The sequence below is a fragment of the Ovis canadensis genome, chromosome 22 (assembly GCF_042477335.2).
Source record: "Ovis canadensis isolate MfBH-ARS-UI-01 breed Bighorn chromosome 22, ARS-UI_OviCan_v2, whole genome shotgun sequence".
NCBI classification, from domain to species: Eukaryota; Metazoa; Chordata; class Mammalia; order Artiodactyla; family Bovidae; genus Ovis; species Ovis canadensis.
In genome coordinates this window covers 56,365,707-56,384,371 of record NC_091266.1, presented here as the reverse complement: position 1 = coordinate 56,384,371, position 18,665 = coordinate 56,365,707, and the positions used below count along the sequence as shown (strand labels likewise).

General features: G+C 42.3%; 1 pseudogene; it reads right to left on the bottom strand.

The window, feature by feature from the left end:
* Nucleotides 1-16,507: 16,507 nt before the first annotated feature.
* On the bottom strand, nt 16,508-16,957 carry LOC138427687 (interleukin-11 pseudogene; annotated as a pseudogene).
* Between the last annotated feature and the right edge of the window lie 1,708 nt (nt 16,958-18,665).

Genomic DNA, 18,665 nt, shown 5'->3' with positions numbered 1-18,665 from the left:
TAGCTGAACAACAACAAAGTGTAATCGAGGAAGAGTTGGCTCCTCAAATCCTCATGTTGATGTCTGGAGCCCGTACTTGCCAGAATGGAATAAAACAAAAGGAGCATCCAGTATACATGTCAGCATGATACATCCTAGGAAAATCTTGTTAGGGAGTCAGATATTCCAGAGGTGCTGATGAGCAATGCATTTAGTCAGTAAAGAGCCAGTTTCATCTGAACTATTGCTTCTCCCTAAAAAAAAAAAAAACCTGGGGAAATGTTCTGCTGCCCTGTTTGATGCCTGTGAGCTATTTTCACTCGTGCTGTGTGTAGATGCCATGTATAACTTGTGCGCTGGGAGGATCCTTGAATGTTCCTTCATCTTCTCCCTAATTTAAGTCAGGGCCATGCTTATAGTGCAGACAGACTATCATTATAGATTTTTAAGACCTGCAGAGAAAGCCTCCAGCTTTGTGGGCCCAGAGCTTAAAAATCTTCCCTGACAAGTGATTTCTTTTTTATGCTTCACCTCTTTATTGAATGAATCAAGATTTACTGAGTAGTCATTACATGCAGCAACAAAAATAATAGCAGCAATAATTATGATAGTACAATGATGTCCTGATCCTCAGTGCTTTCTTCATTTCAAGCAGATGGCTAAGGGCTAGACATGTATTGTTTTATTTAATCCACATGACACAATACCCTAATCTGCATCCCACAGGAAAAGAAGGTGATGGCAGAGCACATTGGACATATGGGTGTCATACAACCTACTTGGACAGAGGTGTCACTTTTAAGCAAGCTTTATCATTCCACAAATCTTTGTTGAGCACCTAATATGTGCCCCTGGAGACGTGGGGACCCTCTGGAGACAGTGAGAGCTCTGATCTCAAGGATTGTCCTTCTAAAGGATTATGACATGTGCGTAAGCAACTCTAGTGTTAAATGACTCAAAACCCCAAGTCATCTTGTATAGAAACTACATATCAAAGAGTATCTGTCAAAAACTCTGTATGGAATCCAGACACCCGATTGTTTTGTAATGGGGACTCAGCAATTTCTACCGCCCGCCCTTCCTGCCTCTGCCTGTCACCTTTCTGTCCAGCCTCCTTGAGTTCCTAGACCCGGTCTCTGTACAGACCTGTTTTGCCATGAAGCAAGCTTTCTGTAAGATGCAGTTTCCCTTGGCACAGTCTGCTCTTCCCAGTCTAGAGGAGTTCTTTTTTGTTTGCTTGTTTTAATAGCTTTGTGGAGATATAATTTGCTACAGAAACTGTGTAATTCAGTGGTTTTTATTATATTCACAGATATGTGCAACTATCATTAGAATTAATTTTAATACTTTTCAACTGCAAAAAGAAATCCTATATCCATTATCAGTCACTCCTCATTTTCCCCAAGACCTCAGCCCCTGAAAACCACCATCTACTTTTGTTCCTGTAAATCAAGAGATTTGATGTAAATGGAATAACATACTATGTGATCTTTTCTGAATGGCTTCCTTCACTCAGCATCAGGTTTTAAGGTCCATTTTTGCTGTAGCATGTATCAGAACTTCTCTTTTCAGACTGTTTTCTGAAAGTGATGGTGGCGGTGAATCACTAAGTTGTGTCTAACTCTTTTGTGACCCCGTGGACTGCAGCCCACCAGGCTCCAATGTCTGGGATTTCCCAGGCAAGAATACTGGAGTGGGTTGCCATTTCTTTTTCCAGGGGATCTTCCTAACACAGGGATCAAACCTGAGCCTACTGCATTGGCAGGCGGATTCTTTACCGCTGAACTACCTGGGAAGCCCTTTCCAGAAGTAGCTGTATCATTTCACATTCTCACCAGCAGTGTATGAACTTTCTGATTTTTTCATATCCTCACAAACACTTGCTATCTGTCTTTTAGATTATAGCCATTCTCCGGGTGAAGTGGTATCTCATTGTGGGTTTGATTTTCATTTATCTGATGACTAATGATGTTGAGTGTCCTTTCATGTACTTTTTGGCCATCTGTATATCTTCTTTGGAGAAATACCTATTCAGATTTTTGGCCCATTTGTAATTTTTCTTGTCTTTCTGTTATTGAGTTGTAAGAGTCCTTTGTATGTCCTATTAATATATACAAGTCTTGTATTAGGTATGTATATGATTTGAAGATAGTTTCTCCCATTCTGTGGGTTGTCTTTTTACTTTTTGGATAGTGTCTTTTGGAACACAAAGGTTTTCATTTCAATGAAATCTAATTTATCCATTTCTTATTTTGTTACATGCGCTTTTGATGACATAGTTAAGAAACCAGGGAGTTCCCTGGTGGCCCAGTGTTAAAGAACTGCCTTGCAATGCAGAGGATGTAGGTTCAATCCTTGGTCAGGGAACTAAGATCCCACTTTCCACAAAGCGACTAAGCCTGTGTGCCACAACTACTGAGCCCAAGCACCGCAGTGGAAGATCCCACGTGATGCAACCAAGAATCCCGTGTGCTGCCACTAAGACCTGCTGCAGCCATATAAAAGTAATTGATTAATTAGCAATATCCTATTCATATTAAAAAAGAATCCACTGCCAAATCTGAGACCATGGCTTACTCCTGCTTTGAAAGTTTTATGGTTTGAGTTCTTACATTATTCTTTTATTCCTTTCGAGTTTTTCTCTTTTTTTAATGTGATGTAGAGCCTTGGGTGTTCTTTGGAAGGAATGATGCTAAAGCTGAAACTCCAGTACTTTGGCCACTTCATGTGAAGAGTTGACTCATTGGAAAAGACTCTGATGCTGGGAGGGATTGGGGGCAGGAGGAGAAGGGGACGACAGAGGATGAGGTGGCTGGATGGCATCACCGACTCGATGAATGTGAGTTTGAGTGAACTCTGGGAGTTGGTGATGGACAGGGAGGCCTGGCGTGCTGCGATTCATGGGGTCGCCAAGAGTCAGACACGACTGAACTGAACTGAACTGAACTGCAGAACACAACTTCATTCTCTTCTTATAACGATCCCGTCTTCCCAGCACCATTTGTTGGAAGATTCCTCTTTCTCCACGGAATGGTTCTGGTGCTCTTGCAGACATCAGGTAACCATAGATACACAGGGTTACTTATGGCCTCTCAGTTCCGCTCCTTACACCTGTCACTACGCCAGCACCTCACTGCTGCTTTGGGTCACACTGTTACCAGTATCACGCTGCTGCCAATCTGTCGCATGCCAATAACACACTGCTACTCTTGCTTTGTAGTAAGTTTTGACGTCAGAAGTGTGATTCCCTCAACTTTATTCTTTTTTGAGATTGTTTTGACACTGTTCTGGGTCCTTTGGAATTCTGTATGAATTTTAGGATTAGTCAGTTTCTAAAAAGAAACAAGTTGGGTTTCTGATAGGAATTACTCTGAATATGTAGATAACTTTAAGAAGTATTGTTATTTTAACAATATTAATTCTTTTGCTCCATGACCAAGGGATGTTTCCCCATTTATTTAGATCTTATTTGAATTTTTCAATAATGCTTTATAATTTTTAGAGTAAAAGTTTTATACTTCTTCTGGTAGATATATTTGCAAGTATTTTATTCTTTTAGATGCTCTTATAAGTGGAATTGTCTTAATTTCATTTTTAGATTTATCATCATCAGTGTATAGGAATACGTTCACTTTTTGTATATTGACCTTGTATCCTATAACCCTGCTGGACTCATTTATTTGTTCTAATACTTTTTTCTGGTGGATTTGTTAGCATTTTCTACATACAAGATCATGTCACCTGTGAGAAGAGATAGTTTTACCTTTAATATGGTTTTCTTTACTTCTCTTTCTTGCCTAATATCTCTGGATATAATTTCAAGCAGTGTTGACTACAAGTGCCAAGAACAAATATTCTTGTCTTATTTCTGACTTTTGGGGGAAAGCATCTTACTTTCACGCTTAAGTTTTATGTTACGTGTGGGCTTTTCAAAGATCCCCTTATTCAGTTGAGGAAATTCCCTCCTATTACTAGTTGGTTGAGAGTTTTTATGAGGAAACGTTGTTAGGCTTTATCAAATGCTTTTTCTGTATAACTTGGACTAATCATGTAGATTTTGTTTTTTATTCCATTGATGTGGTATATTATATTCATTGATGTGGGGGGCATTAAACCAAACTTGTATTCTTTGAAATAAATTCCACTTGCTTGTGGTGTACAATGCTTTTTATATGTTGCTGGATTTGACTTACTAGTATTTTGTTGAGGATTTTTGCACCTGTATTTATAAGACATATTTGTCTTTAGTTTTTGCTGTTGTTTTTCTTTTGCTGCACTTGTCTGGTTTTGGCAACAGAATAACGCTAGCCTCTCCCATTGCCGTCTTTAGGTATCCAGGAAACAAATCTCTGTTTATAAACAACCTTGGATGGTACTTGAGGCAAACATTGCAATCCGCAGGAACCATATGTATCAGTGCCCCAAACGACAAACTGAGATTACTCTCCCTGGTCACTCCCACAGCACTTTGTAGACGGATCCAATGAAGAGTGGTCCTTTGCTGACTTTTCTCCTTCAAAGGGATGTCTGATCCCAAAACTAGTCAGTGCATGAGTATTTCCTGAGAAACTTTTAAAAAATTCAAAAATCATTCCAGATTTCAAGAATCTCTGGAAGTGGCACTCAGGAATCTGTATTAAATAAATCTCCCCAGGTGATCATGATGATTGGTCAGATTTGTACTCACTGTTCCAAGCGTGAGGTTTGAGCACTGGGCAGGTTTTCTCTGCTGAATCTGGACATCGTGGATGATCAGTCAATGCTGTCATCTGCCTAGATCCATGGTTTACAAACTTTACAAAAACTTGATTTAGAGTGTGAGATACATTTTACATCCTGACTCAGTACAAAATCTGTACATTTGTGTGTGTGTGTGTGTGTGTGTGTATAAACTAGAGCAAAGTTGTAGGTAAACAAAAATACCTACTCTTATTACAAAAAATATGCTTGGATTTTTTTTCTACAATCAGCTAAGAGGTTTAAAACCCACAGTTTGAAAACTAAAATCCTAGAATGCATCTCAGAAGTCTTGACATTTTCCCCTATGACTACATTTCTGGAAGCCTCAATTTCCCCTTCTGTAACGTGAGGACAGTTTTAGATGAGATCAACTCTAAACTCTCGGGTTCTGTACATTTGTTAGGTAGTAAGGGTTTCTTTGTGGCCTTCCCAAGTGCAGGAGACACCTGAGGCTCGGGTTCAAACTCTGAGCTGGGAGATGCCCTGGAGGAGGAAATAGCAACCCATTCCAGTATTCTTGCCTAGCAAATTCCACGGACAGAGGATCTTGGTGGGCTACAGTCCGTGAGGTCGCAGTCACAGGTGAGCGCCTGAGCACAGCACGACAGCACAAGCGTCTCTCTAGCTGTTCTTTGCAGCTGTCAGTTCTCTTACGCTGGCTAAATGTATTATGCTTTCCAATCCCTCATTAGCTTAATCTCTGTACCCTCTCCAAGTACCCTGTGTCCCTCTTACATCAGAAAGGCCAGAACCAGCTCCAACAGATGTGTCCTGTACCAAGGGTAACTCAATAAAATCAATCATCTCCTTTTTTCTTACGCTTTTGTCTGCTATTTGTTCTGTTGGAAGCATTAAAGAAAAGAAAAGAAACTACGTATTAGTCTGCACAAGCAATGTTCTTTTCTTTATTCAGTCATTCAGTAAGTGTTTATCGAGTGCCTGCTAAATGTAAAATGATCTGTGTGTGCTGGGTAAATGGAAAAGTTCAGAAGAATTCCTTTTAAAATAATTCTTATTTTCCTTATTCAGACACAGAGATGGAAGAAAGAACAAGGGTGGGTATCCACATTCAGCTGTGTAACAGACTGCCAGTCTGTGCTGAAGCAGACAGTAGGGCCGAGGGGATAATGCTGTAATTTATATCATCTATCATTTGGGAGAGGCAGTCTCAAACTTTAGCTTGGCTCCCAGTAAAGACAAGTCTCAAAAACACTCTCAGCTCTGGTGTCAGGATTCTTTTGGATGAAAGTGACAGAAAACCCAGTTTCAATTGGCTTAGGCCATAAAAGATTTTTGTTTATTTACATCCCTCAAAAGTTCAGGAGGCTGGTGAGTTTGGGGCCCCAGGAATGCTGCAAAGTTTTGGTTTCCTCCATTTCTTGGTTCTGCCTTTCATGATGTTAACTTCATTCTATCTGGTTGTCCTCAGCAATTCCAGGTTCTCTATTGAAGGTGACAACTCTAAATCTAACATCTTCGTGTTCAGATTAAAAGCGCCTGCTGCTGCCCTGAGATTTTCATTAGAAGTGATGCTGAATCTCACTGACTGGGTCTCAGGCCTCCTCCTGAACCAACCACAGTGGCTGGGGAAATACACATGCTGATGGGCTTGGGCCTGGATGGTGCATCCGGCCCACTCCCAGAGGTGGATGTAGAGCTCCCTCCAGACCTCATGGTCTGAGCAGCTGGGGAGAGTATGCTCGGGGAGAATCTGGAGACTATTTTTCTGTAAAGGAAGGATAGGCCGATAGGGTCTTTGGGGATAAGAAGAGACCTATGCTAACATCCTCAATTTACCTAGTGGAGAATGGGACTTTAAAAGCAAAAATGACTTATCTAAGGCCCTGCCACTGACTCGATGGACGCGAGTCTGAGTGAACTCCGGGAGTTGGTGATGGACAGGGAGGCCTGGTGTGCTGCGATTCATGGGGTTGCAAACAGTCGGACACGACTGAGCGACTGAACTGAACTGAAGTGAACTGAAGGCCCTGCCAAAGACGGCACACTGAAAATGAGAGAAGAGGACAGAGATAAGGAAGAATATCCATTTCTAGCCTCAGGAACAACTAGGCGGAAAGTATAACCTGCCATAGATTTGTATTTACTTGCGTATTTCCTCATTTCTTCTTCCTCCTTTTAGAGGATAAATAACTGATTTATTCTTTTCTTCCACCACCTTGTTCTTTCCTGATGGACTGCTGCTCTGGTCCTTGGCAGTAATAGAGTTGCTCTTACCACTGTGACTTGATTAAAGAAGTGGGAGTCACGAATACTGTTTCCTAAAAGGACAGAAGCCTAAAAGTGGTTTGCAGTTTTTCATGATGTGTCATGATCCAAGAAAAAAAAAAAAAAAAAGACAAAAACAGGAGGCTGCCCCTGCCTGAAAGGAAACTGGAATCATCTGGGCAGGGGTTGGCATATTCGCCCTGCTGCCTGTTTCTCTACCTCCTGTGAGTGAAAAAAAAAAAAAATGTTTACATTTTTAAATGGTTGGGAAAAACAACAAAGAATAATATTCTGTGACATACAAAAATTCAAGTCCAACTTCAGTGTCCATAAATAAAGCTTTATCAAAATACAGCCATATCCATGCATTTATATACCGTCCATACCTGCTTCACGCTACAGACACAGAGTGACATAGTCGTGTCACAGACTGCACTGCTTGCAAAGCCTAAAATATTTACTGTCTGTCCCTTTACAGAAAAATCAGCCAACTCCTACTCTTGGGGGCAGCCTGTCTGCAGAAATTTGACTAAATAATACCTACACACTCCCAATTCACTTTGCAATATTTTAAGGAAAATGAAGGTGGCATCAGTAAATACATTGCTGACGATGCCACTAGGCAGTGCCGGGGAATTCTGCACCAGGTCAGCATCTTGGACCCTGATTTCCATGGATGCTGATGAGCCTTAACCTGGATGGACCTAGGTGTCTGGTCACAAAGATGCACCCATGGCTACCCGTCTCATAAAATGCACTGGAGTTTGAAAAAAGTCAAGGTTAGACATGTGTCTCTCGAATTTCTCTTAAGCCCCTTGGGATCTCTTCTTTGCCAGAGGATACTTGGAGGGATCAGAGGCAGCAAATAGAAGGCAGGGCTCTACAGGGTGGCTCATCGTTCTGAGATGTCTGGTTCTTTTGTGGATGATGGTGGTTTTCATGACGCCCACACAATGGTGCCATGTTCTCTGCTAGTAATGTTGCTCCTGACTTGTAAGCTGGGCTCTGCTCTGATTGGTGTTTTTGAACCCCTGCCTGTGAAAGGCTTTGAGCCACATTGCCCCAAAGGCAGCCCGATGCAGACAAGGAGTACACATCTGAGGATCCGAGAGGCGAGCGGTTGAAACACCCACTAGCTGATTGTCCTTCACAAGTTCCGCAGTCTTTTCGAGACTCAGTTTCTTCATTTATAAAACAAGGGTGAGAATATGTTTACTTCAACCTGGCGAACCCTCTCCTTTGTTAGCTGTTGCTGTAACATCCAGCACACAAACATATTTAATGCTGGGAATTGAACTGAAAGAATTTTAACTTTGAACTATTTCCTTGGTCGAATGATTCACTGCCCATTATCTTTACGATACAATAATGTAAAAAAAGCCAGTGAAAGGAGTCAGTGTTTGTTTCAATGGACCATTAACTCTTCAGGTCTGATTTTCCTTGTCTTGCTGCTGAAGTCTGCATTATTTTTACATTAAGGAAATATTTGGAAGGCGGTAGCCAAAAGAACAAAAAAAAATGCTCTGTTAGTTCCACAGCTGTCATGAGAACTTCAGGAGACCTGATAGAGATGACTTTGTAGTTACAAGCTGTGGGTCACTCTTTGTGCAAGGGCATAGCAAGTGCTTGCTTCTACCTGGCCATATGGAGGCCTGGCCCCTTCCCCAGGGAGCTCTGGTCTATGCTAAGAGGTCAGGCAGACGAGACTGGGGAGTTGAGCCCACGTACAGATTCTGAAGTTTCCGGATGGCTGATATAAACACGCCGTCTTTCAGTTCTCTTTTCTTTTCAGATTTCCTTGCCAGAGTTTTGATCACACTGTTCAGACATCAGTAGAGACATTTCTTTTATCTTGCTGAGCTGTTTCCCCAGGCCTGTCGCTGATGGGTGCGTTTAGCTTTTAACCGTCACCTCTGAATCATCTTTAAGTGGGAGCTTGCTTAAAGGTAAATTTGATCATGTCTCTGACTGGTTTAAAATTCCTTCCCGGCTATGACAGTTTTGTTTTGTAATTTAATTGTTGTTTTTATTAAAGTTATACATTAACTTAGGGTTTTCTTTAAAGACAAACAGCAGCACTAGTTTATAAGGAAAAACAGCTGCCCTCCACCCTACCCCTCCCTAACCTCAATTCGTCTCTCTAACAGGAGATATTTTCCACTCTTTCGTGGTTTCATATCACTTTTCCCAGGAATACATTTCCACTCTGTGGCTGGCAGAATAATGGCCCCCAAAGATGTCCAAGTCCGAATTCCTGGAAACTGTGAATATGTTAGATTATGCAATGAAGGGGAGTTAAAATTGACAGTAGAATTAAGATTCCTAATCTGTTCACTTTATTTTTTTTTTTAATTTTTAGTTTTTTATTTTTTAAATTTTAAAATCTTTAATTCTTACATGCATTCCCAAACATGAACCCCCCTCCCACCTCCCTCCCCAGAACATCTTTCTGGGTCATCCCCATGCACCAGCCCCAAGCATGCTGCATCCTGCATCAGACATAGACTGGCGATTCAATTCACATGATAGTATACATGTTAGAATGTCATTCTCCCAAATCGTCCCACCCTCTCCCTCTCCCTCTGAGTCCAAAAGTCCGTTATACACATCTGTGTCTCTTTCCCTGTCTTGCATACAGGGTCGTCATTGCCATCTTCCTAAATTCCATATATATGTGTTAGTATACTGTATTGGTGTTTTTCTTTCTGGCTTACTTCACTCTGTATAATTGGCTCCAGTTTCATCCATCTCATCAGAACTGATTCAAATGAATTCTTTTTAACGGCTGAGTAATACTCCATTGTGTATATGTACCACAGCTTTCTTATCCATTCATCTGCTGATGGACATCTAGGTTGTTTCCATGTCCTGGCTATTATAAACAGTGCTGCAATGAACATTGGGGTACATGTGTCTCTTTCAATTCTGGTTTCCTCGGTGTGTATGCCCAGAAGTGGGATTGCTGGGTCATAAGGTAGTTCTATTTGCAGTTTTTTAAGGAATCTCCACACTGTTCTCCATAGTGGCTGTACTAGTTTGCATTCCCACCAACAGTGTAGGAGGGTTCCCTTTTCTCCACACCCTCTCCAGCATTTATTGCTTGCAGATTTTTGGATCGCAGCCATTCTGACTGGTGTGAAGTGGTACCTCATTGTGGTTTTGATTTGCATTTCTCTAATAATGAGTGATGTTGAGCATCTTTTCATGTGTTTGTTAGCCATCCGTATGTCTTCTTTGGAGAAATGTCTATTTAGTTCTTTGGCCCATTTTTTGATTGGGTCGTTTATTTTTCTGGAGTTGAGCTGCATAAGTTGCTTGTATATTTTTGAGATTAGTTGTTTGTCAGTTGCTTCATTTGCTATTATTTTCTCCCATTCAGATGGCTGTCTTTTCACCTTGCTTATATTTTCCTTTGTTGTGCAGAAGCTTTTAATTTTAATTAGATCCCATTTGTTTATTTTTGCTTTTATTTCCAGCATTCTGGGAGGTGGATCATAGAGGATCCTGCTGTGATTTATGTCTGAGAGTGTTTTGCCTATGTTCTCCTCTAGGAGTTTTATAGTTTCTGATCTTACATTTAGATCTTTAATCCATTTTGAGTTTATTTTTGTGTGCGGTGTTAGAAAGTGATCTAGTTTCATTCTTTTACAAGTGGTTGACCAGTTTTCCCAGCACCACTTGTTAAAGAGATTGTCTTTACTCCATTGTATATTCTTGCCTCCTTTGTCAAAGATAAGGTGTCCATATGTGTGTGGATTTATCTCTGGGCTTTCTATTTTGTTCCATTGATCTATATGTCTGTCTTTGTGCCAGTACCATACTGTCTTGATGACTGTGGCTTTGTAGTAGAGCCTGAAGTCAGGCAAGTTGATTCCTCCAGTTCCATTCTTCTTTCTCAAGATTGCTTTGGCTATTCGAGGTTTTTTGTATTTCCATACAAAGCTTGAAATTATTTGTTCTAGTTCTGTGAAAAATGTGGCTGGTAGCTTGATAGGGATTGCATTGAATTTGTAAATTGCTTTGGGTAGTATACTCATTTTCACTATATTGATTCTTCCAATCCATGAACATGGTATATTTCTCCATCTATTAGTGTCCTCTTTGATTTCTTTCATCAGTGTTTTATAGTTTTCTATATATAGGTCTTTAGTTTCTTTAGGTAGATATATTCCTAAGTATTTTATTCTTTTCGTTGCAATGGTGAATGGAATTGTTTCCTTAATTTCTTTTTCTACTTTCTCATTATTCGTGTATAGGAATGCAAGGGATTTCTGTGTGTTGATTTTATATCCTGCAACTTTACTATATTCATTGATTAGCTCTAGTAATTTTCTGGTGGAGTCTTTAGGGTTTTCCATGTAGAGGATCATGTCATCTGCAAACAGTGAGAGTTTTACTTCTTCTTTTCCAATTTGGATTCCTTTTATTTCTTTTTCTGCTCTGATTGCTGTGGCCAAAACTTCCAGAACTATGTTGAATAGTAGCGGTGAAAGTGGACACCCTTGTCTTGTTCCTGACTTTAGGGGAAATGCTTTCAATTTTTCACCATTGAGGATAATGTTTGCTGTGGGTTTGTCATAAATAGCTTTTATTATGTTGAGGTATGTTCCTTCTATTCCTGCTTTCTGGAGAGTTTTTATCATAAATGGATGTTGAATTTTGTCAAAGGCCTTCTCTGCATCTATTGAGATAATCATATGGTTTTTATTTTTCAATTTGTTAATGTGGTGAATTACATTGATTGATTTGCAGATATTGAAGAATCCTTGCATCCCTGGGATAAAGCCCACTTGGTCATGATGTATGATCTTTTTAATGTGTTGTTGGATTCTGTTCACTTTAAAATAGGGAGATAACCCAGGATTATCTGCATGGGTCCAAGGTAATCACAAGGGACCTTAAAAGTATAAGAAGGAGGCAAAAGTCATGTCAGACTTGACTCATCATTTCAGGCTTTGAAAATGAGACAAGAAAGCCATAGGTTGGAGAAGGTAGGCAACCACTAGGAGTGTGAGAAGCAAGGAAATAGTTTTTCCCCTGGATCCTCCAGAGGGAACACAGCCCTGCTGACACCTTGACTCTAGGCCAAGGAGACCCAGTTCAGACTGTCCACCTTCAGAACTGTAAGATGATAAATCTGTGCTGTTTTGAGCTACTACATCCTTGGTGATTTGTTGCAGCAGTGATAGAAAGCTAATACATACTTTCATGTCTCGATTCTTTTTCTTCTTGTTAGTTCTAGAGGTTGTCTGTTGACCCACTGTTGTTGAAGGTGAAGACCCTAAACTGTCTTGTCCGTGCCCTCCTACACTTTCCTCACTTCTCACATCCTCCCCAACACTTACATCATCACTTATCAGTTAGCATATTCAGTATGTAATATTGACCTCATCATAGGGGTGTATTTTGGACTGAGCCAGCTAGTGTTCTGTGAGCACATGTCTTTTCTTGTACATCTTTTTCTTTCCACTAGAATTAATTATTGCTTTATGTGTCTGCTTAGTTTTTTGGTGCTTATGTATATATCCCCAAACAATTCACCAGAAGTATAAATCTTCTTTCAATATATTCTAACCCATCAACTGATCTCTCTCTTTTATCCTTTTTGTGGAGACATCCTTCATCCCTTTTGTTGTTCTTTACTCTTTCACTCCCACCGGATCTGTCTGCCTTCCAGGTTTACTTCTTGGCACTAATCCTCTATCTCCTTAATCGCCATTTAGTTCCCTTTCTCCCATGTTGGAGCCTCTGTATCTTGAATCTCATTTTGTCTTCTTCCTGCTTTGCTATATAAATAAAAATATAAATATTTTGTCTGTATATATGGAGCACATGCTCTGAAGTGTGCAGAGAAAATAATGCATGAAACTACAGTTTGGAGAACTTGTATAGCCAAGAATGTCTTTATTTTACCTTTAGGCTTAATGGATGGTCTGGTTGGAAATGGAATTCTAGTTTGGAAGCCATCTTTCTTTTGAATTTTGAAAGCTTTGCTCTACAGTCTAACAGTTTAGGAAATCTGATGCTTGAGATTTTAAAGATGATTTTCTCCCCATGGCTGTCTCAGTCCTCTATTCTGGAACACCTCTCTTCTAGAAGGTTGGACCTCTTGGAATTGTGCTTTAATTTTCTTGTCTCTTTATTTCCTACCTCTCTGGTCTTTTCTTCCTCTATTTGATCTTCCAAAATTGTTATGGAATCTTTCATTTCTGCTCTCTGCTTTTTAACTTTAAGATTTTTTTTATTGTTCCTATTTTATGACTACTCCCTTTTTATAGCCTCTGATTCTTATTTCATGGGTAAAATAATTTCTCTTGGCTTTCTGAGAATGGCAATTACAGTGCTCTTTTTTTTAAACATTGCTTTGATTTCCCACAAGTTTATTTATTTATTTTTTACTTTTGTTGCCTTTGATCTCTGGCTTACAAGCTTTCTTTAAGTTAATGGTACTCCTTGATTGTTTAAGAGTTTTACGTTTAGGCGTGTGTGTGTGTGTACTCGTGGGCTGCGTATTTGTGCACTCACTGTAGATTGATCCAGGTTCTTCATTCAGCAAGTCCCAAACCTTCGGCACCTCTGGATTTTTCTGTCGAGCTGATCAGTTTTCCAGGGAAGTGCCATTCCATCTTCTACTTGGGAGATGAGAGATTTGCTTCAAGTTTTCTCATGGCTGAGTGAGAGAAAGCTGCTGGAGTTTTTACAGTTGGCTAGATGGCAATGGCACCCCACTCCAGTACTCTCGCCTGGAAAATCCCATGGACGGAGGAGCCTGATGGGCTGCAGTCCATGGGGTCGCGAAGAGTCAGACATGACTGAGCGACTTCACTTTCACTTTTCACTTTCATGCATTGGAGAAGGAAATGGCAACCCACTCCAGTGTTCTTGCCTGGAGAATCCCAGGGACGGGAAGTCTGGTGGGCTGCCGTCTATGGGGTTGCAGAGAGTCGGACACGACTGAAGCGACTTAGCAGCAGTAGCAGATGACTTCCAGTTATTTTTGTAGCCAAAAACGTTACTGCTCCAAGAAGACCCACCTCGGATCTGGTTTTCCCATTGTGTGCAAATGTCTCTAGGTATCAGATGTGGTTGCCTCTGAGGGTGGGCATCTGTAGCTTTCCTTTGAAGAGCGTCCCACGAGATGCTGGAATGTTCTGCTGACATGTGCAGTGTTGCAATGCCTAAGAGTTTATACTGACTCTCCCCCAGACTAGGGCCATCCTTGACCAATGACTCTCAGGATGGCAGTGTGAAAGCCTGACTCAGGATGAGCAGCTCTGAAGCTTTTCTTACCTTGAGGGTTCTGCAGATTTTGCCTGAAAATTCCCAGTTGTTTAGATTCCTTCCTCCTTCCTTGTCTTGCACTTTCTTACTTGTCTCCCTTGAACTCTTACTATATCACTTGCTTTCATCTCACAAACTTTTCTGGGAACTCCATCTAAGACATCCCATCTTCAATATCGTATCCATGCCTAACATACTTCTCTAGGGCCTCCCTAAGCATCTGAAAACCTGTCAAGTGGGAGAAAAGTTACATGTAGAATGTATAGCTCTGGAAGACAGATCTTAGATCTTGGATGGAATTTACCAGGAGGCAGAGTTCAGATTACTAGAGGACTTCTTTAATAAGTAGTAAGTTCACCATCCCCAGAGGTACCCCAGTCAAGGTGAATGCATGCTTGATGAAGTGTCTGAAGATAGGGGTTCAAAAAATTCATGGGGAGACTGACCTCAGTTCTGTGGATACTTGTGTTTCAACATAGGACCTCCTTAATGAAATAATGTGGTGTTGAAGCTGAAAAATCTCTTTGGGGAAGCATATTTTCAATTTTGAAGTTTTGTTTCAGTACCACGTGGCACTCTTTGGAGACTGCGAGGGAATTAGAGTTTGCATGATCGTAGAGAGGCGCCCCTGTGTTAATTTCCCAACAGCAATTACAGCTTGATTAAAAGAGTACCTAAACAATTGCAGCAAAAAATGCATTGATAGTAAATGCTTTGTGTGTTCTTGGCATTTCTCTGCCTCGTTTTCATTACCAGAGTGTAAGTCAGAATTGAACATTCACACGCATCCAGAATCACGTGCCTGGAGCTCATTGTTCCTGGGATCTGTTTGTCATCCCCTCAGCATCAGTCTGTACACACGGAACAGAGTTTGCTGATTCAACCCCAGCAGTCCATTTGCATCTCTCTGACCCAACAACCAGGCATTGTTTTCAGCCATGAAGGCAATCAGGCTGGGCAGGAAGGTAGAGCACTGGTGATTTCATTTCACTGTAAAGACTGACGGTGTGTCTCTGTCCATGAAGACTTTGGAAACTCAAGATCAGGGGACCGCATCACCCCAAGATGTTCCCCAAAGACTGCTGAGAATTTAGGCAGAAGCAATTCCATCAGCAAATGATGTTGCGTGAGTACTTGGTACTCAGGTTCTTTTTTTTTTTTTTTTGTGGGTGCTGCTCCTCTGTTATTCTAAATATAGTGTTTATTTTCTTTTTTTAATGTGTCATGCAAAATACGTGGTCATTGTAAAAGTTCTGGAAAATACAGAGAAGCACAAATAATGAAAGTCACCAGCAACTCCACCCCCACCTTCTACCTGAGCTGGCCATTGCCAACATTTTGGCTTATTTCCTTCTAGGGTTTTAAAATAATCCGTATATCTATCTCTATCTAGCTCTGTGTGTGCGTAAACACACACAATGGGAATCACACAGTGGCTTGTAGCCCGCTCCTCCTATGCCAAAGGCAGGCTCTGTTAACATCTCTCTTCGCGGCTGGCGTGTTCTGTCACATAGATAGGCACTATAATTTATACAACCATCCCCTACTATTGGGCACCTAGGCTGTTTTCAATTTGCTGTTGTAAACACTGCCATAAAGGACAGCCTTGAACCTGCAACTTTGCCCTGTACTAGTAAACTTCTGGAATCTTCCATTAAATATTTATTGAGTGCCTATGAAGTGCTGGCCACCAGGTGAGGCTCAGCAGCACTAAGAACTCATGGTCTCTGGGGGTGACCCAGAGAGTAGATGGTCCCCCCCCCAGGGACCCCAGCATTGAGCCCCCAGCCCCCAGAGAAATCACCTCTAAGTGGATGTGTATGACGAATTTAATTCCCCCTTCTCCATCTCACAAAGGTTTCTCACATTTTTGTACAAAAACCCAGGCCTCCTTTCCCCCTCCCTGCCCACCCCAACATAAAAAGTTAATAGTTTAATAAATAATAATATGCTCCTGCCCAGGCCCAGAGGGATGGGGGTCAGGGAAACCCTGTGGCCAGACTTCTTAGAGACCCACGAATCTGGGAGCCAAGTTCCTTCCTCCTCAGGGACCCTGGAGTGCACCTGCCTCCCACCACCCCTGTTAAATAAATAAGTATAAATAAGGCACAGATGCCCCTCTGCCCAGGTCTCCGGGGGACGGATCCTGGAGGGATCGTCTCTAACTAGGAGAGAATGGAGTCGGGGGAGGGGGGGATCCTCTGACCGCCAAACTCCATCCCGAAATAAATAAATAAATAAGATCTGGCTTTGAACGGCGCCGGTGGCTCTGGGTGGAGGGTCACAGCCGAGTTTTCAGCAGCAGCAGGCCCCGCACAGCCCAGTCGAGCGTCAGCTGCAGCCTCCCCAGGATGACGTGGGCTGCCTGGATGCGCCCCCAGGCTGAGGCCAGGCGCGCAAGGGGGGGTGCCGGAGGGTCTGGGGGCGCCTGGGGCAGGGCCAGGCGGGACATCAGGAGCTGCAGCTGGCGCAGCAGCCGGTCCAGCCCGGCCTGCAGGGTGCCCAGCTCGGGCTCCAGGGTCCGCAGGGAAGGGCCTCCTGAGCGTCGCAGCCACCGCACATGCCTCAGGTAGGAGAACAGGTCTGCCCGCAGCCGCGTCAATACTCCGGGGAGCCGCAGCGCTCCCAGCGCCCCCGCACTCATGGCCAAGGTGGGGAGCGAATCCAGGCTGTGGTCTCCGTCAGCTGGGAATTTGTCTCTCAGCTGCGCGGCCAGCTGCCGAGTGTCCGCCAGGAGGGAGCAGGTCAGGAGGACAGCGCTGTCCAGCTCAGCTCGAGGGTCCGGGGAGGCCCGCGGCGGGGCGGGCGGCGGCCCCGGGGCAGCAGCTCTATCGGGCCACAGGCTCAGGGCGGCCAGGACCAGGCAGCAAACACCTGGGCGGCGGGCGGCGCGGAGGCGGGCGCGCCGAGCGCGCACGCTGTACTCAGGTTCTTGAAAACCTGGACTAAATAAATAAACACTAAATGATCAACTTTTTTAACCTTTAAAAGAAGTTTCTCTTTCAGGAAATAACCATTACTATCTCTGCTTCCATTTTTTGTGCATTGTAAAACAGCATGGCAGAGTGTCTAAACAAACAAATGAGCAAGCAGATACTGAGCTGAAAAGCTAAGGGTCCTTGAGTCTTGGAAGCACTTAAAGCCAGGAGGATAGAGTCTTTGAAAAAAATTCACTTGAAATATAATTAATTTAGAATATTATGTTATTTCTGCACTATATTTGGACTCCAGACACCCTAGATACACTGCATTGATTGTCTCCCCCTGTAAAATGAGGAATAAATTAGTAACTGTTAGGTTCTGTCTTTCTGTTTATTAAGTCAGTCCAACAGCAAATAGTTGTTGAGTCTTCACTATCATCAGAGACTTTCCTAGGAGCCGGGGATACATGACGGTCAACAATACAGATGCAGACCCTGCTGTCATGAGCTTTACCTTCTAATGGAGGAGCCAGAGTATGATAAGACATCAGTTGGTAGGAAGAGCTCTGATGACAGGTTCAGCTCAGTGACGGACAGGTCACAGGGCTGTTCCTTTAGAAGTGTGGTCAGGAAGACTCTTTAAGAAGTTAAGCTGAAAGAGGTGAGAAAGCCAACTGTCCCGGTTGATCATGTTCAGGCAGACAGCTCATAAGTGCAAAGGCCCTGAGGCAGGAACATGCTTGGTACATTGAAGGAAGAACCGACATAGTGGAGCAGACATGGCAGTAAGGGGACCAGCCATGCCAGGCCTGTGAGTCCACAGAAAGGAGTTTACTTCTTCCCGAGTGAGGTGGGGAGTCCCAGGAGAATAAGAAACACCTGGAGTAACAGGCAAATTTGGCCTTGGAATACGGAATGAAGCAGGGCAAAGACTAATAGAGTTTTGCCAAGAAAATGCACTGGTCATAGCAAACACTCTCTTCCAACAACACAAGAGAAGACTCTACACATGGACATCACCAGATGGTCAACACTGAAATCAGACTGCTTATATTCTTTGCAGCCAAAGATGGAAAAGCTCTGTACAGTCAACAAAAACAAGACTGGGAGCTGACTGTGGCTCACATCATGAACTCCTTATTGCCAAATTCAGACTTAAATTGAAGAAAGTAGGGAAAACCACTAGACCATTCAGGTATGATCTAAATCAAATCCCTTATGATTATACAGTGGAAGTGAGAAATAGATTTAAAGGACTAGATCTGATAGATAGAGTGCCTGATGAACTATGGAATGAAGTTTGTGACATTGTACAGGAGACAGGGATCAAGACCATCCCCATGGAAAAGAAATGCAAAAAACCAAAATGGCTGTCTGGGGAGGCCTTACAAATAGCTGTGAAAAGAAGAGAAGTGAAAAGCAAAGGAGAAAAGGAAAGATATAAGCATCTGAATGCAGAGTTCCAAAGAATAGCAAGGAGAGATAAGAAAGCCTTCCTCAGAGATCAATGCAAAGAAA